Here is a 26,836-nt window from a genome sequence, read left to right as displayed (position 1 = left end):
TGTTCCAGTCTAATTTTCAATGATGCATTTTCTTCACTCACTTTTTTTATATCTCTTTGTAATTGTCCAATTGAGTTTTTATCTTCTATGGAATTTTTTTTTCCATTTTATCCATTTTATTTTTTAGAGAGCTGATTTCTTTTTCCAGCTCTCTAATCCTGTTTTCCTTGGAATTGTTTACCTTTTCCAGCTCACTAATCCTGTTTTCCTTGGAGTTTTTTACCTTTTCCAGCTCACTAATCTTGTTTCTCAATGATTTGATTTCTTTATCCATTCTGTCTTTGAATGCATGGGATGACTTCTCCAGGGTCTCTTTCCAAGCTTCCCTTTCCTTTTCCCATTTCTCTTCCAGCTCTCTTGTGAGAGCCTTTTTGATTTCCTCTATGAGGTTCTTTTGTATTGAGGAGCAGCTTATATCCCTCCCAGGGGATACATCTGGGGACAGTCTGTTCCTAGTCTCCTCAGCATTTGAAGTTTGCTCCCTCTCCACACAGAAGCTGTCAATGGTTAGAGCCCTTTTGAATTTTTTGTTCATTTTGTCAGAGTAGGAATCAAAGAAAACAAACTGATAAGAGAAACAATTGGTCTGTTTTGCGGGGGACGGGGCTGGATGGTATTAATGGGCTTCCTCTACAGACTGGGGGTAGGGCAGCAGAGAGCCACTAACAGAACAGCAATGACTGTACTGAGTCTGCGCTCTGAGGCTCTGAGAACTCACCGAGTCAGTCCAGGTCAGGGTTGGGGGTGGCCGGGCTCTGAGAGATGCTGGCTTTCTGAGGTTTTAATCTTCACCTCTGGTGTTTACACCCTCTCCACCGCTCCTGGCTTGCTGCCAAGACGGAGCAGGCACACTGGGGCAAAATCCCTTTCACAGAAACGGCAGAGATCACACCCCTCCCCCTCCGGTCTGAGCTGTGTGAGCTGCCTGTCTTGCTCTGGCTGTCTGCCCTCAGTCTGCGCCCAGTCTGATTGACCCTCCCCCAAGCAAACACAGACCTTTTCTGGTGACTTTCAAGGATGTCTTCTCTTGGTGATAATTTGTGGATTTCTTTCTGGGTCAAGCATTAAGTCAGAGGCTTATCATGAAGAAAGTTCTGAGAGAAAACGAGGAGCTCAAGCAGCTGTCTGCCTCCACGCCGCCATCTTGGCCGGAAGATCCTGACTTTTCTTTGGTAGATGGACTCCCAAATATTTTATACTATCAATATTTGTTTGGAATGGAATTTCTCTTTGTATCTCTGGCTGTTGCATTTTGTTAGTGATGTATAAAAATGCTGAGGATTTATGTGGATTTATTTTGTACCCAGCAAATTTGCTAAAGTTGTGTATTATTTCTAATAACTTTTTATTAGAATCTCTGGGGTTTTCTAAGTATACCATCATATCATCTGCAAAGAGTGACAGTTTGATTTCCTCATAAACTACTCTTATTCCTTTAATCTCTTTCTCAACTCTTATTGCTGAGGCTAACATTTCTAATACAATATTGAATAGTAATGGTGATACTGGGCAACCTTGTTTCACTCCTGATCTTACTGGGAAAGGTTCCAGTTTATCTCCATTGCATATTATGCTTACAGATGGTCGTAAATATATGCTCCTGATTATTCTAAGGAATAGTCTATTTATAGCTATACTCTCAAGTGTTTTTAGTAGGAATGGATGTGAGATTTTATCAAATGCTTTTTCTGCATCTATTGAGATGATCATATGTTTTTTATTAATTTGATTATTAATATGGTCAATTATACTAATAGTTTTCCTAATATTAAACCATCCGTGCATTCCTGGTATAAATCTTACTTGATCATAGTGTATTATACTGGGGATGATTTTCTGAAGTCTTTTTGCTAATATCTTAGTTAAGATTTTAGCATCAACATTTATTAAGGTAATTGGTCTATAGGTTTCTTTCTCATTTTCAATCTATCTGGTTTATGTATCAGTATCATGTTTGTGTCATAAATGGAGTTTGGCAGGACTCCTTCATCCCCTATTTTTTCATATAGTTTATATAACATTCGGGCTAATTGTTCTTTAAATATTTGGTAGAATTCACACGTGAATCCATCTGGTCCTGGGGATTTTTTCCTGAGGAGTTGATTAATAGCTTGTCCTATTTCTTTTTTCTGAAATGGAACTATTTAAGCAATTTATCTCCTCCTCTGTTAATCTAGGAAGCCTATATTTTTGGAGGAAGTCATCCATTTCACTTAAGTTATCAAATTTATTGTCATAAAGTTGGGCAAAGTAATTCCTTATTATTTCTCTAATTTCCTCTTCATTGGTGGAAACATCCCCCTTTTCATTTGTAAGACTAACAATTAGAATTTCCTCTTTCCTTTTTCTCATCAGATTTACCAAAGGTTTTTCTATTTTATTGGCTTTTTCATAAAACCAACTCTTGGTTTTATTTATTAATTCAATAGATTTTTTTTTCTTTCAATATTATTGATTTCTCCTTTTAATTTTTGTATTTCAAGTTTGATTTTTGGTTGGGGGTTTTAATTTGGTATTTTTCTAGCTTTTTAAGTTGCAGGCCCAATTAATTAATCTTCTCTTTCTCTATTTTGCTCAAATAAGACCCTAAAGATTTAAAATTTCCCCTTATTACTGCTTTAGCTGCATCCCACAGATTTTGGTATGATGTCTCATCATTGTCATTATCTTCGGTGAAATTATTGTTTCTATAATTTGCTGTTTCACCCAGTCATTCTTTAAGATAATATTATTCAGTTTCCAATTAATTTTTGGTCTATTTACCCCTAACTTATTATTGAATGTAGTTTTTATTGCACTGTGATCCGAGAAGAAGGCATTTATTATTTCTGCCTTCCTGCATTTAATTTTGAGATCTTTATGTCCTAATATATGGTCTATTTTTATATAGGTTCCATGAACTGCTGAGAAGAAAGTATATTCCTTTCTATCACCATTCAGTTTTTTCCAAAGGTCTATCATACCTAGTTTTTCTAATGTTCTATTTACTTTTTAAATTTCTTTCTTATTTGTTTTTTTGTTTGATTTGTCTAAATCTGAGAGTGCAGGGTTGAGATCTCCCACTATTATAGTTTTACTGTCTATTTCTTCTTGCAACTCTCTTAACTTTTCCTTTAGAAAGTTAGATGCTATACCACTTGGTGCATATATGTTTAGTATTTATACGGCTTCATTGTTTATGCTCTCTTTTAACAGGATATATTTTCCTTCCTTATCTCTTTTAATTAGATCAATTTCTGCTTTTGCTTGATCTGAGATAAGGATGGCTACCCCTGCTTTTTTGGCTTTACCTGAAGCATAATACATTCTGCTCCAACCTTTTCCCTATACTCTGTATGTATCTCCCTGCTTTAAGTGTGTTTCCTGTAAACAACATATTGTAGGGTTCTGACTTTTGATCCAGTTTGCTGCCTGTCTCCCTTTGACTGGAGCATTCATCCCATTCACATTTAAAGGTAAAATTAGTAATTCCGTATTTCCTGCCATCATATTATCCCCAGATTATGATTTTTTACCTTGACCCCCCTGAACCCCTTCCCCAATATTTAATTGATAGATCCCACTCGTGACGAGCAGCCCTCCCTTTTTAGTATCCCTCCCCCTTCCTTCTATGTCCCTTCCCTTATTCCCTTTTTCCTTTTCCCTTTTCCTCTTCCCCCTTTTAATGAGGTGAGAGAGAATTCTCTGAAAAACAAATATGTCAATTATTTACTCTTTGAGCCTACTCTGATGGGAGTAAGATTCTCACAATGTTTCTCCCCCTCTCTAAATTCCCTCAGATGTGGTATATTTTCTATGCCTCTTCCTGGGATTTAGTTTCCCTCTTTTTATCACTCCTTCCCCTTTTTCTGATACTACCCCCTTCCCTTTACTACTCCCCCCTTTCTTTTTTTATGTCAGTAAAATCAAATTATTCATGTGGTCTTTCTGTATATCCCAACAGTTACAGTTCTCAAGAGTTCTTTTTACCTTATTCTGTTTCTCTTCAGTTTTATGGATGTAGATCATTTTTTTTTTTTTGTTTAAGTCTGGTTTTTTTCTTATAAACAAATGGAATTCCTCTGTTTCATTAAATGACCATCTTCTTTCATGGAAGAAAATGCTAAACTTAGCTGGATAGTTTATTCTTGGTTGCAATCCTTGATCTTTTGCCTTTCAGAATATCAGGTTCCAGGCCCTTCTATCTTTTAATGTGGAGGCAGCCAGATCTTGAGTGACCCTTATTCTGGCACATTGGTATTTAAATTGTTTTTTTTCTAGCTGCTTGCAATATTTTTTTCCTTTGTTTGGTAGTTCTGCAGCTTAGCCACAATGTTCAGTGGTGTTCTTATTTTAGGGTATTTTCCTAAGGTGTTCGATGAATTTTTTCAACACCTATTTTCCCTTCTGTTTCTATTATCTCTGGACAGTTCTCTTTGATGATTTCCTATAATATAGAATCTAGGTTCTTTTTTTGATCATAGTTTTTGGGAAGTCCAATGATCCTCAGATTATCTCTCCTAGATCTATTTTCCAGGTCTATAGATTTTCCCAGTAAGTATTTGATATTATTCTCCAGCTTTTCATTTTTTTTTTTTTTTTTTTTTGTTTTGTTTTGTTTGACTGATTCTTGGATTCTCAATGAATCATTCATTTCTATTTTTTCTGTCCTGATTTTTAATGAGTTATTTTCTTCATTCACATTTTTTAGTTCTGTTTATATATGCCCAATTGAGTTTTCAAATAAATGATTTTGCTCTATTGAATTTTTTTTCCATTTCCCTAATTTTTTAAAAGAGTTATTTTCTTTTTTCCCATTCAGAAATCCTACTTTCCTGTGATTTTTTAACCTTTTCTAATTCACAAATTTTGTTTCCCTGCATCTCCTGTGAATTCTTTATTTTTCCAACTCAAATTTCAGTACATTGTTATTCTCTATCATAGCTTCTTTTTCCTTTCCCCATTTTTCTTCAAAGTCTCTTAACTTTTTAATAGTCTCTTATAGGAGAGAATTATGTGATGGGAGAGGCAGGTATCACTCCCCTTTATAGTGTTATCTGCTGACTCTATGCTGTCAACTTCCTCGGGATTGTATACCTGCTCGTTCTCTGTGTAGAAGGAATTAATCATTCTCTTCAGCTTTTTACTCATTGTTAAAAATCTTTTGGGGGTCTGCCCTTGGGGTAAGAAGTTTATTTATTTATTTACCAGCTTCCTCCCAGACTGGATGGATGCAGCAGCTCCTGTGCCTGAGCTAAGAGATAGCTCTGGGATGAAGTTCCCCTCTCCCTCCCTGGAAATGCCTCAGAGGTGATATGGCTGCCCTGTGAGGGTTGCCCAGTGAACGACCCCGCTGTGTGTCCTAGCAACTTCCCTGAGGTTTAATACTGAACAGTAAAAGTGACACAAAGCCCAGCCAAAGCTTCTGTGGGGTATGGATATCAGCAGCTGATGTGAAAAGCCCCCATGCTCAAACTGGAAGTGTCTGCCTGGAAACCGAGGTCCCTACTTCAAAGGTTCTGCTTCTCTGGGAGTTATGCTTCTCTGGGAATTCTGTGGCTACTAGTTTCCCAGCCTCAGGCCAAGCCTAGCCCTATGTGGATTAGATATTTCCTAGGGATATGTCCCTGCTGTTTAGGCTCTTAACTACCCCAAGGTGAAGCTCTGGACAACAGAAGGTGGCTTCACAGCTGTGCCAAGATCTGTTAGGTCACTTCTGGATTGGGGTGGTTCTAGGATCTAGCTTTATATTTTTAAGTGGCTTGATTTCTCTTCTGAACTTCTGTTTTATAAGTAGAGAAGAGCTAACATCCTGTGTCAGATTCCTCTATTTCAGTGGCTTCTCTGATCCTAGAGTTCTCCCCATCCCAATTGGCACAGTGTGCTAGCACCTAACCATCTGTGCTGGCCTTTTTTCTTCCTCCCCTTGGAACTGACCTTTTCTGTAGAGTCTCCAGATTCTCTTCAACTGGTAGGTTGTGCTTCTAATCCTTGTGGTTTCTATCAGTCCAGCATTACTTTTGAGGCTGATTTAACTAATTGGTAATGAGGGAAGAAGGGAGCTTACATCTTGGCTCCGCCCCCAAATACAAACTATTAAAATATTTTTAAAAATGTAATATTCTACGTTGAGGTTTCCTTGGGGTCTCTAGAGGCATCCTTAGTTTCAGTTCAGTAATCACCCCTAATGCAGGCAGGAGTTAATGTCCAAATCCTTTATTGTCTCCTTCACTTGGGACTTGGCAAGTTTTCTGGTAGCCTTCCGGATCTTGGTTTCAGTGTTCTCCACAGGACAGACTGCCACCACTTCTTTGTCTTCCTTAGTTCTCCTCAGCTGCCTTCTCTGGCTTCTGAATCTTCCTGACTGCCTTCTCTGGCTTCTGTCTTGGAGTGAATACTGGCTGAGGCTCCCAGAGCTTCTAGTGAACTTGTCCTTTCTGGCCCTGAGAGCTCTTCCTTATATGATCCACACTGAGTACACACCAATCATTATATCACTACAAAACCATTATTTATTACAGGATTAAATCAATGCTAAACTAGATTTAACCACTGTTTCTTCAATTCCAGTTAGTACCTTGTTTCAAGTTCTGGCCCATAACATCTCCTTGTAGGATTAAATCAATCATACTGAACCATGATAAATTAGTAACTATTATCTATCAATTCTACTGATTTAGCACCTTATTTCATGTTTTGGCCTATAACAAATAATGATTTATAGAGTGCTTTCATGTGACTAGAAATTGTTTTACTTTCTTTATCTGAAAATTTTCTGTTCATTTTCTTTGACTATGAGTTGGAGAATGGCTTGTATTCTTATAAATTTGAGTCAATTCTCTATATAATTTAGAAATGAGGTCTTTATCAGAATATTTGAATGTAAAAAAGTTTTCCTAGCTTATTGTTTCCCTTCTAATTTTGCCTGCATTAGTTTTGTTTGTACAAAATTTTTATCTTATTATAATCAAAATTATATCTTTTGCAAATAATAATGTACTTAAGTTATTCTTTTGGCCACAAATTCCTTCCTTCTACACACATCTGTGAGGTAAACTATTCTTTCTTTTTCTAATATGCTGATAATATTACTCTTTATGACTAAATTATGAACCCATTTGACCTAATATTGGTATAGGGTGTTAGGTGTGGGTAAATCCTAGTATGCCATACTAATTTCTAATTTTCCCAGCATTTTTTGTCAAATAGTGAGTACTTATCCTACAAGCTGAGATCTTTGGGTTTGTCAAACACTACATTGTTATAGTTACTGATTATTACACTATTTTTTTAGCCAGTACCAAATGGTTTTGATGACCACTGCTGTATAATATGGTTTTAGGTAGGGTACAAATAGGCCACCTGCATTTGCATTTTGTTTCAATAATTCCCTTGAAATTCTTAATCTTTTTTCTTTCTGATGAATAGTTATTTTTTCCAGATCTGGAAAATAATTTCTTAAGAGTTTGATTGGCATGGCACTGAATAAGTAAATTAATTTAGGTAATATTGTTAGTTTCATTATATTTGGATTTCCCATGAGCACTTTATATTGTTCTAGTTGGTTATATCTGATTTTGAAGGGTTTATGACCTAATATATTGTCAAATTTTGTATATTTCAATGAACCATTGAGAAAACACTATATTCCTTTCTGTCTCCACTCAATTTTTTTCAAAAATCTTTTATAACTAGCTTTTCTAACATTCTATTTACCTCCCTAACTTTTTTTGTATTTATTTTGTGGTTTGATTTATCCAATTCTGAGAGAGAAAGTTGAGATTCCCCTACTAGTATAGGTTTGCTGTCTATTTCTTCTTGCAGCTCTCTTAACTTCTCTAGGAATTTGGATGCTAAATCACTTGGTGAATATAATTTTAGCATTGCTATTACTTCATTATCTATGGTACCCTTTAGCAAGATATAGTTTGCTTCTTTATTTCTTTTAATTTAATTAGATCTATCTTTGTTTTTACTTGAGTTGAGATCAGGATGGCTACCCCTGCTTTTTTTTTTTTAACTTCACCTGAAGCATAATAGTTTCTGCTTCAGCCTTTTACTTTTACTCTGTATGTATCTCTCTGCTTTAAATGTGTTTATTGTGAACAACATATTGTAGGATTCTGGCTTTAACTAACTGCTTCTGTTTTATGGGAGAGTTCATCACATTTACATTCATAGTTAAAATGACACATTCTATATTTCCCACCATCTTATTTACCCCAAGTTATGCTTTTCTCTTTCCTTTCTCCCTTTCCCTCCTCCCCATTATTTTGCTTCTGACCACCACCTCCCTCAAAATTCTTCCTTGTTTACAACTCTATTAGCCTTCCCCTTTCCTTTGCCCTCCCACTTCCTCATAGAGTGAGTTAAGTTTCTCTATGAAACCAAATGTTTCTGATATTCTCTTTTTTGAGCTAAATTTGATGAGAGTAGGATTCTTCACCACCCTCCTTTTCCCCCCTCAATTGTAATATGTTTTCTTTGCCTCTTCATGAGATGTGATTTCCCACATTTTCCCTCAATTTTCCTCTTTTTCAGGTACAATCCCCTTTCCACTTCTAGTTTCTTTTTGATATTATCATAATAAAATCAGATTACACTTGGATTTTTCAAGTATACCCAAAACAGAGATGTAGTTCTCAAGAGTTCTTTCTTATTTCCATCTCTTGACTTCTATATTTGGAGATCAAATTTTATGTTCACTTCTTGTCTTTTTATCAGAAATAAATGAATTTCACCTGTATCACTGAATGTCTATCTTCTTTTCTGAAAGCTAATGCTCACTTTTACTGGATAGTTGATTCTTGGCTGCAATTCAAGTTCCTTTGCCTTTTAAAATATCAAATTCCAGGGATTTCCATCCTTTAAGGTGGAAGCTGTTAGGTCCTGGGCAATCTTGACTGTGGCTCTTGATATTTGAATTGTTTCTTTCTGTCTGCTTACAATATGTTTTCCTTCTGGGACACTAATACATTGTTGGTGGAGTTATGAAAGAATCCATCCATTCTGGAAAGCAATTTGGAACTATGCCCAAAAAGTTATCAAACTGTGATAACTTTGATCCAGCATTGCTGCTATTAGGCTTATATCCCAAAGAAATACTGAGGAGGGGAAAGGGACCTGTATGTGCCAAATGTTTGTGGCAGCTCTTTTCGTAGTGGCTAGAAACTGGAAGATGAATGGATGTCCATCAATTGGAGAATGGTTGGGTAAATTATGGTATATGAAGGTTATGGAATATTATTGCTCTGTAAGAAATGACCAGCAGGATGAATTCAGCAAGGCTTGGAGAGACTTGCATCAACTGATGCTGTGTGAAATGAATAGAACCAGAAGATCGCTGTATACTTCAATGTTGTATGAAGATATATTCTGATGGAAGTGGATATCTTCAACATTAAGAAGATCCAACTCACTTCCAGTTGATCAATGATGGACAGAAACAACTACACCCAGACAATGAACACTGAGAAGTGAATGTAAACTATTAGCACTACTGTCTATCTACCCAGGTTACTTATACCTTTGGAATCTAATACTTAAAATGCAACAAGAAAATGGTATTTACACACATATATTATATCTAGGTTATATTGTAACACATGTAAAATATATGGGATTGCCTGTCATCAAGGGGAGGGAGTAGAGGGAGGGAGGGAACAAATTGGAAAAAATGAATACAAGGGATAATGTTATAAAAAATACTCATGCATATATAATGTCAAAAAATTTATAAATAAAATTAAAAAAAAACAATATGTTTTCCTTGATCCAATAATTCTGAAATTAACTGTGATATTCCCCAGCGTTTTCATTCTTTGGTGTCTTTCAGGAGATAATTGGTTGATTCTTTCAATGACTATTTTACATTCTGGTCCTAGGTCATCTGGAAATTTTCCTTGATGATTTCCTGAAAGATCATGCCTAAGCTCTTTTTATCATAGTTTCAGGAAGTCAAGTAATCCTTAAATTATCTCTCCTACATCTATTTTTCCAGACATTTTTTTTCCAATGAAGTATTTAATGATTTATTATATTTTGTCTCATTTGGGGAGGAGGGTGAATGTTTCTTCATGTTTCATTGAGTCATTTGTTTCCATTTGTTTATTTCTAATTTTTAGTGAATTATTTTCCTTCAGTTACTTTTTTATCTCTTTTGAATTTGGCCAATTGAATTTTTAAATGAATTGTTTTGGTCAATGGATTTTTTCCACTTTACAAATTCTGTTTTTCAAGGAGTTGTTTTCTTTTTCCATTTCATCCAGTCCATTTTATAAGGAGTTATTTGCTTTCTTCCAGTTCACTAATTCTATTTTTCAGGAGTTTTCCTCAGATAATTTTTATGTTTCCTTTTCTAAACCCTCTTGCAAAGTTCTCATTTCCTTTCCCTACTTTTTCTAACTCTCTTTTAAGATGCTTTTTGAAGTTATCAAACTATGCATACCCTTTGATCCAGCAATGTTGCTATTTGGGCTTATATCTCACAGAAATCTTAAAGGAGGGAAAGGGACTCACATGGGCAAAAATGTTTGTGGCAGCCCTTTTCATAGTGACTAAAAACTGGAAACTAAATGGATGCCCATCAATTGTAGAATGGCCGAATAAATGTTTGTATATGAATATTTTGGAATATTATTGTTCTGTAGGAAATGAACAACAAGATGATTTCAGAGGTCTGGAGAGACTTACATAAACTGATGCTAAGTGAAACGAGAAGAACCAGGAGATCATTGTACATGGCAACAAGACTACACAATGATCAATTCTGATGGATGTGGCTCTTTTCAACAATGAATTGATTCAGATCAGTTACAATTGTTCAGTAATGAAGAGAGCCATCTACACTCCAGGAGAGAACTGTGGAAACTGAGTATGGACCACAACATAGCATTTTCACTCTTTCTTTTGTTGTTTGCTTGCATTTTTGTTTTGCATCTCAGTTTTTTTTTTTCTTTCTGTATCTTATTTTTCTTATGCAGTAGGATAAATGTATGGGTATATATTCATATATTGGATTCAACATATATATTTAGCATGCATTGGACTGCCTGCCATCTAGGAGAGGGAATGGGAGGAAGGAAGGGAAAATTTAGAACAGAAGGTTTTCAAGGATAAGTGTTGAAAAATTATCCATGCATATGTTTTGTAAATAAAAAGCTATAATAAAAAAGATCCTTTTTGAATTCTTCCAGGAGAGCCTTGTAAGATGGAGCCCAATTCCTATCACTCTTTGGAGCTTCATCTGGACATGAGCTGAATTTTTTTTGTCCTCAGAGCTTGAGATCTGTTCTTCTCTATATATATATACAAACTATTGAGTGCTGGAATTCTTTTTGCTTTTTTTTTTTTTTTGCTCATTAAAAAAAATAAGGTTGAGATCTTCTTTTAAAGTAAAAAGAAGATTGTCCAAACTTCCTCTACATGCAACAATTTCTGTGCTGCATTGGTGCTGAATAACTTCCAGTATGGTTGTGGATGTGGCCACGTTGCAAGTTATTTTTTAATTCAGAGGCAATTTGTCCTTTGTACTTGTATTGGATGTCTTTCAGCTAATCTGTTGGCCTTCTGGCTTGCAAACAAGACAGAGTTGCCAGCACTGCTGTAGATTCCTTCCCTTATATACCCTGGCATGCAGGGCTCACAGCACCCTGTTTTTTGCACTGTGCTTGAGCCTGCTCCCTCCCTTCCTCCCCAATTGAAATAGACATTTTCTGAAGTTCTTTCAAAATATCATCAGCTGGAAATTTGTTACACTCCAAATATTTGTTGGTTCTGTCACTCCAAAACCAGTTCAGAGGCTTGATTTGGTGTTGATCTCAGAGAGATCAGGGAGAATTCAGGTAAAGATGCGTCTCCTCTCTGAGATCTTGACTCTATCCCTAATGAGATGCTTCACATTTTCTTCCATTTTTTTTCATTATTTTTACCCTATTTGAGTGATCTTGTTTTTTTCATAGAATCATTATCTTTCATTTGCCCTGTTCTAGTTTTTAATGTGTGATTTTCTTTAGTTAGCTTTTATATCTCTTTTTTTTTTTTCATTTGGTTAATTCTACTTTTGAAGGTATTGTTTTCTTCATTGTTTTTTTTTTTTTTTTTTTTTTTTTTGCATTTGGCAAGTTGTATTTTTTAAGTTTTTTTTTTCTTTTTTTTCCTTTAGTACATTTTTTCTTTCCCTTTTCAAGTTATTGACTCTAGCTTGCATACCTGTTATTTCTTTTCTCATTTTTTCTACTTTTCTTATTTTCCTTGTAAAGTCTTTTATGAGTACTTCCAAGAAGACTCTTTGGGCTTGTGAACAATTCATACCACTTTTTCAGATTTCCTCTGTAGACATTTTGTCCTCATCTGAGTTGTTGTTTTGGTTTTCCCTGTCACCATATTCATTTTCTATACTCAAGGTTCTTTCTGTCTTGTTCAAAGGGGCTCTGTCCCAAGCTTCTTGTGCAGCTCTGAGCCTTGGCTTTGAGCACAAGGGTCACTTGTCTTTGCAAGGAGTAGTTTTGCCTCCTCTTTTCAGGAAACAGCTTGTTTTTCCAGAGTTTGTCTTTTGAGCTGGAACTAGAGGCTGCCCGATTGATCTGCTCCACTACTGAGCCAATACTGAGGGTTTAAGTTACTTGTTTGCTGTGATTAAATTCCTCTCACCAGTTTTCCTAGAGAAAACTGGGCTGAACACCCTTTTTTATTCCAGTGAGATGACTTTTCTTGAAACTTTTCCAATCTATTTTGAGGTATAGAATGATTTAATCCTGTCAGGCTGTTCAGAAGTTAGATTTAAACCACATTTTGTAGGAAACTGGATGATCTTGAGGAGGTTTTTAACTTTACTTTGTCATCTTGGTTTCACCCCCTAAGAACTTTTTTTTAATGTTTCTTATATCATTATATTAAGATTCTTCTTCCTACTCCTCTTCTTCATTTTATTTTTCTCTTTGAATGTAGTTTACAGGCAGTCTAACTATCCTTGTTTGTTTGTTTGTTTTTTTCCTTTTTGATTTATTTTCCAGATCTCTTGTTTTTCTCTTCTAGTTTTTTCATTCTTTATATTTTGTTTTATTATTTCTTAGTCTCGTAAGTTTATTGGCTTTCCTATGCCCACTTCTAGTTTTCAAGGAGTAATTTCTTTCCTTATAATTCTAGGCCTATATTTCTAGTTGGTTGACTTCTTTTCATAATCTTATTTTTTTTTTTGTTTTTATTTTGAATATGTTTATGGGGTGGTGGTGGATGTGTTGGCTTTTAGTGTAATTACTTCTAGTTTTAGGCTGTGGATGAGAGTGCCTTTGGTTTCAGGTCCTCCTTCAATTTTTCCTCATACTTTGGACCTGATACCAAGATATCACTCTTCAGTAAATGTTCATAGTCATCAGTATACCTGCACTTACTGGATATATGCTGTTTTTCTTTTTTTTGCCCACGGTCATAACTTGCTAGCACAGATAAGACCAATGTCACTTATTAGAAGCGGTTCCCTCAGTCTTCCTCAACTCAGATTTGGAATCTTCATCCTGTCTCACAGACTACTTATACTATCCAGGAGGTTAAAATCTGTGTGCCTAGGACTTGGACTACCTTCCAACCCAGCTTGTTTCAAACCTCATTCCTAGCTATTTCTGTAGAATTAAACTATAGCTGCTTACCCTTCTGAATCTCCATTATGATATATTCCTTCAGATTTTCTCTGGTTGTCCCAAGGGGACCACTATTATACCACAACTCTTGTTTGGTTATATAGCTCTACATTCTACCTAAGGTATTATTTTGTCTTTTTCATGGGGGAGACCTGGAGAGCTTGGAAGTTTCTGATTTAGATAATCATCTTTTCAGAATTCTCTCAAAGGCTAATAAAATATTGACCTGTCTTAAGAGAAGCACAATATTCACAGTATTTATTCTCATTTTTAATTCTTCTATATGGATTTTCTGGTTACAGTAATGATTCAGGTAAGAACAATGCAGATCCTTGACTAGCTAGTTTGAAACTTCATATGAAATTCAAATATGAAAATTTACTCTTGTGTTTATTGTAACTGCTTACAAATCACTTAGGAAACTCTGCTTCCTATGCTACTGCATGATTTACATCCATATAGTATATTAAATAAAATTAACTGAATGAGAATTATCTAGTTAATTTTTACTAAAAATTCATTGAGCTAGAAGACATTCTGGTTTTCATCTATTATCCTACTTTTTATTATTCTCTTCTAGATATATGAAAATTCTTACTTTTTTTAGAGAACTTTCATGAAGGATTTCACAATTTTTTTCAGTGAACTCTACAATATCCTATGGATTTCACTATCAAGGTACTTTTCCTAAAGCTTGGGTGCAAGTGTACTTTGAATCAGACTACTGTGAATGATTTGTAAAAACAAAAATATATATTGTGATTCTGGGATGTGTTAATTATGTCACAAAATGATGACACTGGAAGTTAAAGAGAACAATGAGTTATGCAGGTGTATTACATTTATTGTTTTCACCACTGAGGGAATAGCTCAGAATGTTCTCAATTAAGGGACAACTTTTTCCAAGTTTCAAGGCCTGTCTTTGGAGATGTGAACATTCAAGTTGAAATCTTGACTGTAACTTACTGGAGCTGTGTGTGATTGTAAACAAGTTATATGACATTTTAGGCAGTTTTTTAATCTACAAAATGAAAGGACTATATTAGATGTTTCTTATTATCTTTTCTAACTATAACACCTATGAGCCTGTTAATTTATCATTATGAAACCTGCAATTATTCATTATTATGTGTGATTGGGTTATTGAGATATGTAGGACCGATTGTCTTTTCATTGAACAATCCTGCCAATTTGGTAAGATTCAAGAGAAATAATTTTAAATACAAATTCAACATATTTTTATTTTTTGGCTGTATATGTTCTCTTGTAGAAAATACAATAAAATATATTTGATTAGGCATTATTGTAAAGGCTTACATTTGGGTAAGAAGAATACCTCCACAAAACCAAGATGTAGATTTGAAACTAGACAGAGTTATACAGCATGTTAAAGCTAATAGAAAATCAAAACACCATGTTACTGGTTGAATTAAGAGAAATGAATATAGATTTAAGAGAGCTGGAACTCTGGAAATGTATAGTAGAATCAAGGACAACAGTGCTTATAGTTAAGCACTTACTCAGTGTGATTGATGGGATAATGATTCTCTAATTAAACATATACTTAATGTGATGTAATGGTGTAATCATTCTAGTTGGCATATACTTAGTGTGATTTGATGATATAATACTCTATAGATGGCACATGCTCAGTTGCTGTAGTGATGTATTCCTTCGGAGGTATTTAAGGGCTTAGAGGACTGGGAACTGAGAGTTTCAGCCACAGACACAGAGAGGACTACATCTTTGACCATCCTCCTCATGAGTCTCCTGCCTTTATTACTCCTCTACTAAGACCAAAGACTTGGGCTGGTCCCTGAGTTCTCTAGAGAGCTAGTCTGGATATTATAATAAATAATATTCTTGCTGAATTTTGTTCTTTTTAGTGCACATCTGAAGCATTATTTTCCATTCCATAACAAAATGTATGGCATTCAAAGCAAGACATCCAGCTTGGTAAAATCAACATCAAGTCTCTATGAAGATATGAAAAACAACTTACCAAGATTTCCATCTATAAGATTTAAAACATCAGTCATCTATCTTTGATTGAATAATCCAAATATGTAGGACCTTAGTACCTTCTAGGCCATCCCCTTTGAAAAAGCTTATTTTTGTTTGTTTTTTTTTTGCATTGATGATATATTTTTCACTTTGATCCTTCTACCTTTTGTTACAATTGCTGTCATCACAAATCAGGAGAAAGAAAAATTAAAACTCCCTTCATGTAAAAGCCACCAAATGATTAAAGACAGTGGTCTAATTCACTATAAGTTTTCTCTTCTCCAGGATAAACAATCCTGTTTTCCTTTTTTCTTTCTTTCTATTGTCTGATTTTGAGATCCTTTACAATACCAGTTGTCCTCTAAGAGTTTACAATTATTCCTCCTTATACAAAAACTGAGCTGAGAACTAAATACATTACTGTAGTTGTAATCCATACAGTGAGCCTGTCTCTTTTCTAGTCCAGGGCACTATGCTTCTTTTGAGAGCCCCTTTCTGTCTTACTCTCCCTCCCACCATTCTATTGTGATTTTCCTGATAAGCCTAAAGTGCAGATTCCCAAGTCCATAATAGCATCCCCAGACACAGTTCTGAAACACACACTGCATAAGAATAGACACATTACACAGCCCTGATTCACTCCCTCAGTGATTGAGACTGGATCCAAACTGTTGCAGCAACACTATCCATTCCATCCTGAACTTGTCTCTAGATAGTCATAAACTTCTTCAAGCATCCAAATTTATAGAGCAATCATGAAAGCACAGCTCTCCCTATGGTACGAATGGAATGGAAAATGTCAATAAATGTGGTCTGAAGGTCTTAATGCTGACCATAACAAGTCTGATGTGAATGTTCACAGTCACCATCATTAAAGAGATGGTGGGTGCAATGTGGAAGAAAGGGAAAATAAGTAAGGCTATAGTTTGACAAGCAGCTATGGTTCTGATGACAAGTGAGAGATACAGTACAAAATCTGCCATTTCCTCCATCTCTATGTAATCATCACTTGTGTAGCTAGTCAGTTTCAGTGCTCCAGGAAGACTCAATTTTCACTTTGTTCATAGAAGTCATGGATGAAAGTCCCAGAAAAGATGCTTATTATCCTCCCATTCTCTTTTTTAGGTAAGTTACATAAAATTTCTGACCCTCAGTTTATTCATTAATAAAATGAGGATAGTAATGTTGAACTTGCTATCTAAAAAGGTTCAGGAAAAGTTTTCATTTCTCTGAATATATGCCTCTTTTATATAGCTTAGAACATAAAGGAATGGATGAATGGCAAAATCAAGTGGATTTAAAACAATATTTAAGGTCTAGAACTATTTCACATGTATACTTTATATGAAAAAAACAGTATGTCAAAATGGATAGAGAGCTTGCCTCACAGCCAGAAAGTCCTATATATATGTATATATATACATACATATATATATATATATATATTATGGGAATAAGACATTACATAGCTTTACTCCTTTTTTTCATTACTTTTCTTTGAAAGATACTTAAAATGTTTTTAATCATGAATTTTGGAACATACATTTTAGAGAAAATGGTGACCTACATTTTTTGAGGAATTTTCCTACTGAGGGAGCTCTATTTAAAATTGAAATTCCAGGTTCATTCCCTAGCACTGTCTTATATATGGTTTTCAAAACCTCCATTTGGTAGGACTATAAGTTTTGTTATTTCCATTTTAGAAATGAGGAAACCATGCCAATGAATGTCTCTAAATACACTTTCCTTTATTCCTTAGCCCTACATTGGTTGGTAAATCAATTGAACACTGATCTCTACTTTTGAATTCCTTCTCTCCCAGTTCTATTATCATACCTGCTTTGTCAAACCTCAACCTTGGAATATTCCTTCCATATACTTCCTTCTCTAATATCCAGGAGCTACTGAACAGATGTAAAAAAAGTTTTGTAACTATACTGATTAAGGTCATTAAATATATGTTGTCCAATCACAAAAGGTTCCTTATCACAGTCAGGTAATCCCTTTACCTGTTTCTTACTGATTTTCTATTCCTACTTAGTGACATTTCATTTTTTTTTTCTTTTCCATTCAAACCTTTTATATAGTACTCTCCTCCAATAAAAAGTTGAGCACATTGCTAAAAATTTGCCATGAAAAAATTAATCTTTATGCATAACACCTACTTTTCTTTTTATCTTACAACTCCCATGATATAACTACCATCTCCTCTTTGACATTAGACTTGATGAAAGAGATGTACCCTTCACAAAGGTCACCACCTCTACATTGATCATTCTTGGAATTTCTAGTTTTCTTAGAATTCCTAGCATCACTTTAGGAGAACTTTTCCCAGTAATTCTGGATCTGATTGCTTTTCCTTTTCATGTTTAACTGTAATAATTTTGATTTATCTTGTAGATATTTGTATATAGAAATGTTCTCTCTTCTCTCTCCATCTATACTACTTGAAGTAGGAACTATTTATCTTTTTCTTTGTATTTCCAGGATTTTAAGGTTTGCTATTACTGAAGCAACATAAACATACACACATACATACAGATATATGTATGTATATGTATGTGTCTTGATGTGTATACACACATATATAGGTGTATGCATGTTTATATCAATGGATAGAGAGAAACCCCTGGAGTTAGGAGGACCTGACTAATATCTGGCCTCATATATTTGTTATCTGTGTGATCCTTGGCAAATCACTAAACCTAGTTTGCTTCAGGTCCTTATTTATAAAATGAGTTAAAAAAGAAAAAAGAAAACTATTCCAAATAGCTTTGCAAATAAACCCCAAATGGCAGTAATGGAGATTCTAGCATGATTGATATGACTCAATAACAAAACACACACACACACATAGGCATATATGTATACACGCAGATGGATTTATATATATATATATATATATATATATATGTATGTGTATGTGTGTGTCTGTGTGTATGATATATCTGTAAATATTCAAATATTTGTATATCATTTTGAACAAGAAGATTTGAATAAAAGAAAAACAAAATAAAAAGTGAAAAATAGCACCTTTCTGGCTGTTTTCAATCAATATTTGTGTTTTCTCTGGAGGCAGATATTATGCTTCATCATTAATACATTTTCATTATCTTGGATCATTGCTAAGCACAATAGTTCATCAAACAATATTTCTGTAGTAACAGCAAGTTACTACAGAAATTATACTACTTTCTCTTCTTTCTGTACATCTCACTATGCATCAATTCATGTAAGTTTTTCCAGGTTTTTTAAAAAATACTCCTGTTTGTCATTTCTTATAACATAATAAGTTCCTGTCTCCATTGTATACCACAGGTGGTTTAGCCATTTTCCAATTGATGACTATCATTTTGGTTTCAATTTCTTAGCCATTACAAAAGAACTGTATCATATATATATCAGCTTTTTTTTTTTTTTGTGATGGCTAAGCAATTGAAATTAAAGGTATATCCATCCTATAGATATATAGAGAGAATATATATAGATACATATATATACACATGTAAACATATACACATAATATGTATACATATTATATATATATGTATATATAATGCACATTATATATAATATGTATGCATATATTATGTATGTATATTTATATGAAATAATATATGTATATGTAAGAATGAGTATATTTATGCACATATATTCATATGTGCATATATACACACATATAAATGGATCCTTTTCCATTTTTTAATGTCTTTGGGATATAGCTTAATAGTAGTATTACTAGATCAAAGTATATGCACAATTTTATTGTACTTTGGCTATAGTTCAAAATTACTCTTCAGAATGGTTCAAATCAGTTCAAAATTACATTCCAAAGCTAGTGCTCTAGTTTTCCCACATTTCGCTACCCTCACTCCATCATCCAACATGCTCTTTTCCTTTCCTTTTTTTTTTTTTTTTTTTTTTTATCACATTAGTATTTTTGATAAGTGGGAATGGTATCTCTTGAATTTTTTTTTTTTTTTTAATTTCTCAGTTGCTTAAATATGTACTGGTTTTCAGAGGGCTTTGATCTTGCTGGTATATTGCCTGAGGCTTAGAGCCTTTATACTGCCATGACACTAACTGCTGCTACTTTTCTTGCACCTTGTGATATAATTTTCTTGACAAGACTAGTTTTCTGTTTCCCTGCTCATAGATCAATTAAGCTGCAGCTTTCTACCTGTTTGGGGGATAATTTGAGAGGGAATCCTATGGTTTCTTCTTTACTCTTCCATCTTGGTGCTCAAAGTTCAAGAGGAATGAACTTATTGCATTAACTAATGTGAAATATCCTAAGTAACATTTTCATATATAGTTAATTTTCAACATATCTTTTATAATAAATGGGGATGCAGCTTTTAAAAATGTTTATAATTTTGTTCCAGATTTCACCAACTTGAGGAACTCTTTTTAAAATTTCAAGATAGCTCATGTGTGTCAGAAGTGTGAAATCATCTGACTCCAAGTTTCTGCCTTCACATATTATACACCATGCTACTTCCTTCTAGAAGTTGTTGTTCACAGAAAATGTATGATTTTATCTTAATAACAAAAGTAGGAATGGAATATTATAAAACATAGAGTATACACTTGTGTTTTGGTCTTCATTGGTGTAGAAGCTACATTCTATTGCTACATTCTTTTTCTTATTCATGTCCCAGAAACCTCTTTGATAGTTCAGCCACATCCCAATTTTTAAGTTTATTTTTTATGTGTTATCTACCTGTTAGGTTCTTACTAAGTGCTAATGAGATAATGAGATATTAGGTTCTTATTAAGTGCTAAGTTGGTACTTAACAATTCTCTAGTTCATGACTTTACTGGGAGTTTTACCCCTTCAAACTTCTGGGAAAAAATACTTTAACCAAAGAACTTTCTCCTCGTAAGTATGCAAGCTCCTCCCCAGAAGTTCAAAAGATTTGTAAAACTCCCTTTAAAGGCCAGAACTAGAGAATTGTTAAGTATCAATATCTCATTATCTCATTAGCACTTAGTAAGGACCTAGCATCTACCCTTGTACAATGTAATCTAATTGAGGGCAAGGATCATTCTTCTCTTTGTATGTGTTTTATATTATTTCAGGTACTTAGCAAAGTGCCTGAAAACTAGTAAGCACTTAATGATTGTTGCCCTTTTTGCTTGAAGAAGACACAAATGACATCAACATGCTGAGACCAAGATCAAGAGACTGTCTGTCTAACATGAAACAGCATGAAGTTGAAAGATACTACTACAGATTAGGAACAAAAAATCCATATTAACATTTGGAGTTGAGATGTTTTTATGAATGTGTGCATCCAATGTTTATTTTGAGGTCTTTCAATTCTAATTTGTTTATAGAACATCGAAGCTTTTTTGATATTAGCAAACCATGCTGGGTGGTCCTGCTGCAGTGATTTCCATATCTCTCAATAAATTACAAAATTCTTCAGACTGACCTTAAGTGTGTCTTTGTATTTGAGGTCCTTCGGAAATCCAAATGAAAACTTGGTTTTTGTGAGTTTTCTGTAAAATATTCTTTCAGGCAAGCCCATGTGGAAACAATATGTCTAGATTACTGTAATTGCATTACAGCTTAAAAATTTGGTAATTCAGTTTTAGAAAGAACTCCATTGACTGGTATCATATGTTGGAGTCCATTTTGTTAACTCATCATGTTCTTATTATTCATTAATATTACTCCAACAGTACTGAGTTATACTATGTACTATGTACAACTATGCACACTTGATCTTTGGCACAGAATTAGGTTTCAGGACATCATAAAAACATTTTTGGCTTCTTATTTTTAGCATAAGCTAAATTTCATCTGTCTTCTTATTAAGTCAAAAATTCTCTCTCTCTTTAAACTTTATTCTGAGTTAAACAATGTCTTCTTAGAGATGAATGAACCATCCTATTGGCAAACTGTGGAGTTCTCTGAATTTCCACATCATTTTCATCAAACCAGTTTATATATTTGATAGGTTTCTGGCCCAGATAAGTAAACACAATATTGCCCAGCAAATCCTCAAAAGTTGTACACTCTTTTTCTGTTCTTCATTTTTTGTTTCTGCTTTCCCTTCAAATTAGCAACAAACTGTTCAAAGTCTTCTAATCTGTTGACATTAAGTCTTCTAGTAATCATCTAGCCTTAAAGCTATCTCTTATCTGCAATACAGTTTAGCTTAGAAAAGATAGGTCTGTGATCTGTTCAGCACTCTACATTGTACCTTAAATATTTTCACATCCTATCTCTTAGAATTCCATACTTTATTAAATGTCATTATTTGCTGTGACAGTGTGCCCAGGAAGTTTTACTGCAGTTTTAAACAGAATACAGTATTGGTGATGACACTTACAAGTCTTCAACAGTAAGTGATTCCTGTTGCTGTTTCTGAGTCCATTCCTCCCAAAGACTCCCTGCTATGTGGATAGTATGTGTTTATTTTGGCTTTAAAGTCATATAGAATTAATCACAATCTTCCTTCCTTCCTTCCTTCCTTCCTTCCTTCCTTCCTTCCTTCCTTCCTTCCTTCCTTCCTTCCTTCCTTCCTTCCTTCCTTCCTTCCTTCCTTCTTCCTTCCTTTCTTTTTGACCAGATTAATTTTAGTTGCAGAAACTATGATAGCCCTCATAGCACTCTCCATCATTCCAGTCACTCCAGAAAACCATGTATATTGATCTGAATTCTCCAATGTGGCCTTCGTATGCCAGCCTTATTTTACTCAAGGCTGTTATCTGCATGGGATACTTACTGATTTTTTTTTTTCTCAGTAAGAGCTGTCCATTTATTAGGTGTACTAAATTTCTTGTTGTCTCTAAGCATGTGCAAATTCCATGTGTCGATGTGCATGTGGTGGAATGCTGAGTAGAATAATCTTTGCAAAATATTTTGGATGTTTTTTCTTCTTTTTTGACATAGTATTAAATGCCTGCTTATAATGGTAAGCAGGTCAGGGTTAGCTTTGGTGAAACAATTTTAGGGCACCTTTTTAGTGCTTTCTTTATACAAGAAGGTAAATAGTATAATCTTTTAAAAGATTGTTTAAATACCCAAGGGGCTGCTTCAATCCAGTGAGAAGATAACCATATGAGTTATGAAGCCCATGTGCAGGGTCATGACTACAGTTCCAGTGTTACCACATCTGCTGCTTTTTCATTTGCTTTTCACCACAAAACTTTGAGTTAAATAAAAATGATGAAATGGTATGACGTCTTTGACTTGTAGATAAATTGGGCTAAGTGAGGTAAAATTTCATGATGTTTTTCAGTGTCACTTTCTCTTCCAATTGGAGAGCACTGGCAAGGCAAAACTCAAGATTACTGGTGATAGCTCAGTGTGTTTGATGTCTAACAAGATGTAATTATTCTTCAATTCCTGTTTCCATGACTTTTATTCATAGCTGCATCAAATTGTTCATATCTACTAATTTTTCAAGGGGAAATCTTCACATGTTTTGGGTAGTCATCCCCCTAACTCACCTTCAGATTTGAGTCCTATTTGTAACCCTCAACCTAGTTTAGCCCATCTGCTGAATAGTTTAATGAGATGTGGTCACTGTGCATGCTATAGCTTCCTGAAACTACAGGTGAAAGTTACATGACAGATAGACACCAAAGTCTCAGCTCTCAAATACCTAAGTATCCCTCATAATAAAGTTCTTGTCTTTCCTGGAGACCTGTACACCTCAGGAACCACTTGCTACATGATTTTTGATTGTCTTATGGTGGTGGTTTCTTAACACATAGAAATGGATGTTAGATCCTCCTGATTTGATTAGCTGACTACAATGGGCAGAAAGGAAGACAGTAATTTAGCTTAGCAAAAGATAATCTTTGGAGAGGGAAATCATCTATTTGGGAAAAAAAGAACTAGATCTAGAGACATTAAACTTCTGTTTATCACTTGCTACACTGACCTAGTTGTTTCTTCTTTCTGTGCTTCAGTGTCTTTGATTGAACTTGATGACAACAAAATTTATATTTCAGTTACAAATCCTATGCTCCTTTTCTATATTCTTTTAATGTGATTTTTTTCTCTCTCTAGAATCTCTACTTTCTGTGACAGCCAATATTTTTTCATTCAAACCCTGAAAAATATAAATGTTTATACTCAAATGTCCAATATGCCTACAGTTGTAATGGTTTATCTCTTTGGATGCCCTAGGGCAAATATCTATGAGATGAATTTTCAAGTTCTTAGAATAACTCCAAGGATATATGCCACTTATTAATAATAAAAAAGTATTTTTCAAGCATCTTTAAAGATCTAAATGTTTTGGGATTTTTGTTGATATTGGTATGTTTCTGTAATCTAGTCCTATGTTTTTATCTATGAAGAGAATTATCAGTATAAACTCATCCTCTGCCAATAATGTTAAGCAACATATCTAAAACAGAAACCTAGAAAACTGATGAGGTTTCCATGTGTGTTTTACTGGTCTTAATGCTGGCTTTCCATCCACTACACCCAGATAGTTTTTCTTTTTGAGTATTTAATATAATCTGCTTCTTCTTCTCACACCTCAAGTAATCAGTAACCTTGAATATATTAGTATACAGCATTCACATTATAAGAAAAAAAGATGTGTCCTTGAGAAATGAAATGCTTATTTGTGATATATATATATATATATATATATATATATACACATATATATATGAATTATATGAATGTGATTAGTTACAAGTTAACAGTAACTGGAAGGGGAGCTAGGTATTAGTAGAAAACCTAGAAATTCATAGAACACAATGTTGAACTCAAACTCAATAAAGTGAAACTGGCTGGCTTTCAGAAGAAACTGCAGAAATTGATTTCCCCACCCCTGCAAACTAGACCCAATTTTCATTGATTCCCTTTTTATAAGAATGTTAGCATTGACAGTAGACAGCTTTTACTTAGACAGTTGTTCTTGGCAACTTATTTAGTAGAAATATAGAAAAAAATCAAGTTCTTCCTAAAAGTGTCCCAAGTGTAAAAGAAAGATGACTGGCCTGGGAATTAAAAGGCGTGGGCTCAAGTTACAGCTCGACTACTAATTGATTGCAGTAAATTGCTTGCTCTCTGTGATTTCAGAGAAATAAGCTGTCTAAATTAGATGCTTTCTGAGTTCCCTTACAGATTCCACATTCTGCTTTTCTGAAGTCTATTCCAAAGTCTTTGCCATGCAGACTTAGTTGACATCTGAGAAAATGATTATTTTTCCACTCTTAGTTACTATGATTTGTCTGCCATTAGCTTATAGGAATCAATTTTTCCTTATTACTTCATCAGCAGCTAGGTGGAACAGTGGATTACACCTAGAATGGAAGACGCAAGTTTAAATATGACTTTACACCAAAAGAAGTTACAGAGTCAGAACAAATTGAAATAACTCAACAATAACAACAAAATTCTGTGTGATCCTGAGCAAATCACTTCTAATATGCCATAGTTTTCCTAACTATAAAAATAAGATCAGTAATAACATCTCAGAGTTATGAAGACCAAGTAAGATAATATCTAGTACAATGTCTGGCACAGAAGAGATATTTAATAAATACATGCTACCTCTGTCCCTATACCCCATCACCACTCTGGTTCCAGATAAGTTTGAAAATCAAGGCACTCCTTTGGATTTAGCACATCAGTGTCTATTCAAACTTCTACCACTATATGGCTCAGAAAAATGAGAGCCTCATCCTCCATCTTTCTTAGTAATTGGGACCAGAAGTCTCCTCCCCACAAAGCCTTCCTGATAATTTTCTGTGGAAATGACAATTATTCTATTTAATCACTAGACTAGAACTATTGCCATAGACCAATCAACTAATACTCAGTGCTTTTTAATAATTATAGTGGACATTATATTATCATTCATATACCTCAAAAAGTAGTGATGCAATGACCTCTTCTACAAACACCAGTGTCCTAGAAATGAATAATGGACTAAAAGGCATATACATGCAAGAAGCAGAAACTTTTTTTCTACTAGATGACCTGACCAAATGCCATTTTCAACCCAGCCCATCTGGGTTCCCACCTACCACAAGATTGTGCTATAGCAGAATAGTAAAGAAATTATTTCAATACCATCCTGACTCATATTAATGGCCTCTGTCACAGTGGGACCTTTGCCATTAGAATAATATCATCATTAGGGCAATTAGAAGGAAAATCTCCTGTGACAAAATATACATTCAAGTCAACTTTATAATCTATTATATGGAAAGAAAAAAAAAAGTAACAAAAACAAATTCCTTAATGGGTTTCAGATAACCTGAACCATTGTTCTGATGTTGGAAAAGATGCTAGAATATTTTTCTCACTGAGGAGATAGGCTTGTGGTGAAGAACTCAGAAAACTTCCATCGAGACCATGAAATATGAGTTTAATACAAATGGGGATGTCACTGCCTAGTATGAAGCAGCACTACACAAAGGATATTGACTATAACATAAGGGGAAAAAAAAAACATGGTATCTAGTAACTTCCAATAGTAACCATCTATTCCAGCAAAGTAGGTGCTATGTTCAGTTATTTACACTGCTGAAGAAGTTCAAGATCTGGGAAAAATATAAATATAATAATATTTAAAGTTGAACAATGCTTTAAAGTCAGTATTCTAATTTTATTGCATCACATTCTAATATTCTAGGGACAAACCTCTGAAATCTGGATTTCTCTAGGTTACAAATATTGTCCTACTTTCTTTATCCTTGGTTATTTTTTCTACTAAGCCTTGACATATCAAAGTATGTGGGGGCATAACCCTTGCTAGGATCCTGAACTCCAAGCTGGTGCAATCTTCTTTTGTTAATCATCCTATTTGTTCTATATCACTATTTTTAGAGTCTTGCTACTATAATGAATACACTGAGGTTTTTGTTGTTGTTTTTATTTAAAAGGATTTTACCTGACTCATAATTTCCTTCTCATATTAAGAGACTTGTCCTTTCCTGTATCCTTTTTTGTGTTTCAAGCAGGCAGACATCTCAGGTCACCTACAGCTCCACAGAAATTACCTTATTCCTACCAAGCCACTCTACAAGTCTTCTCCTTGATGTCTATTTTTTGTCACATATGGCTACCTGTACTTTGAGACAGCTACAGGAGAGAACATACCATTATGAACCCCAATAACCTATATTTATTCATTATTCCCTGATTAATATACTTTTACCTCATTATCTCCATTCATCCTAGTGTTTCTGAATCACTGAATGACATTATACAAATAGATTCTCTATCAGCT

Source organism: Sminthopsis crassicaudata, chromosome 2, assembly GCF_048593235.1.
Source record: "Sminthopsis crassicaudata isolate SCR6 chromosome 2, ASM4859323v1, whole genome shotgun sequence".
NCBI classification, from domain to species: Eukaryota; Metazoa; Chordata; class Mammalia; order Dasyuromorphia; family Dasyuridae; genus Sminthopsis; species Sminthopsis crassicaudata.
The sequence above is the reverse complement of the archived record's forward strand: the minus strand, read 5'-3'. Positions refer to the sequence as shown.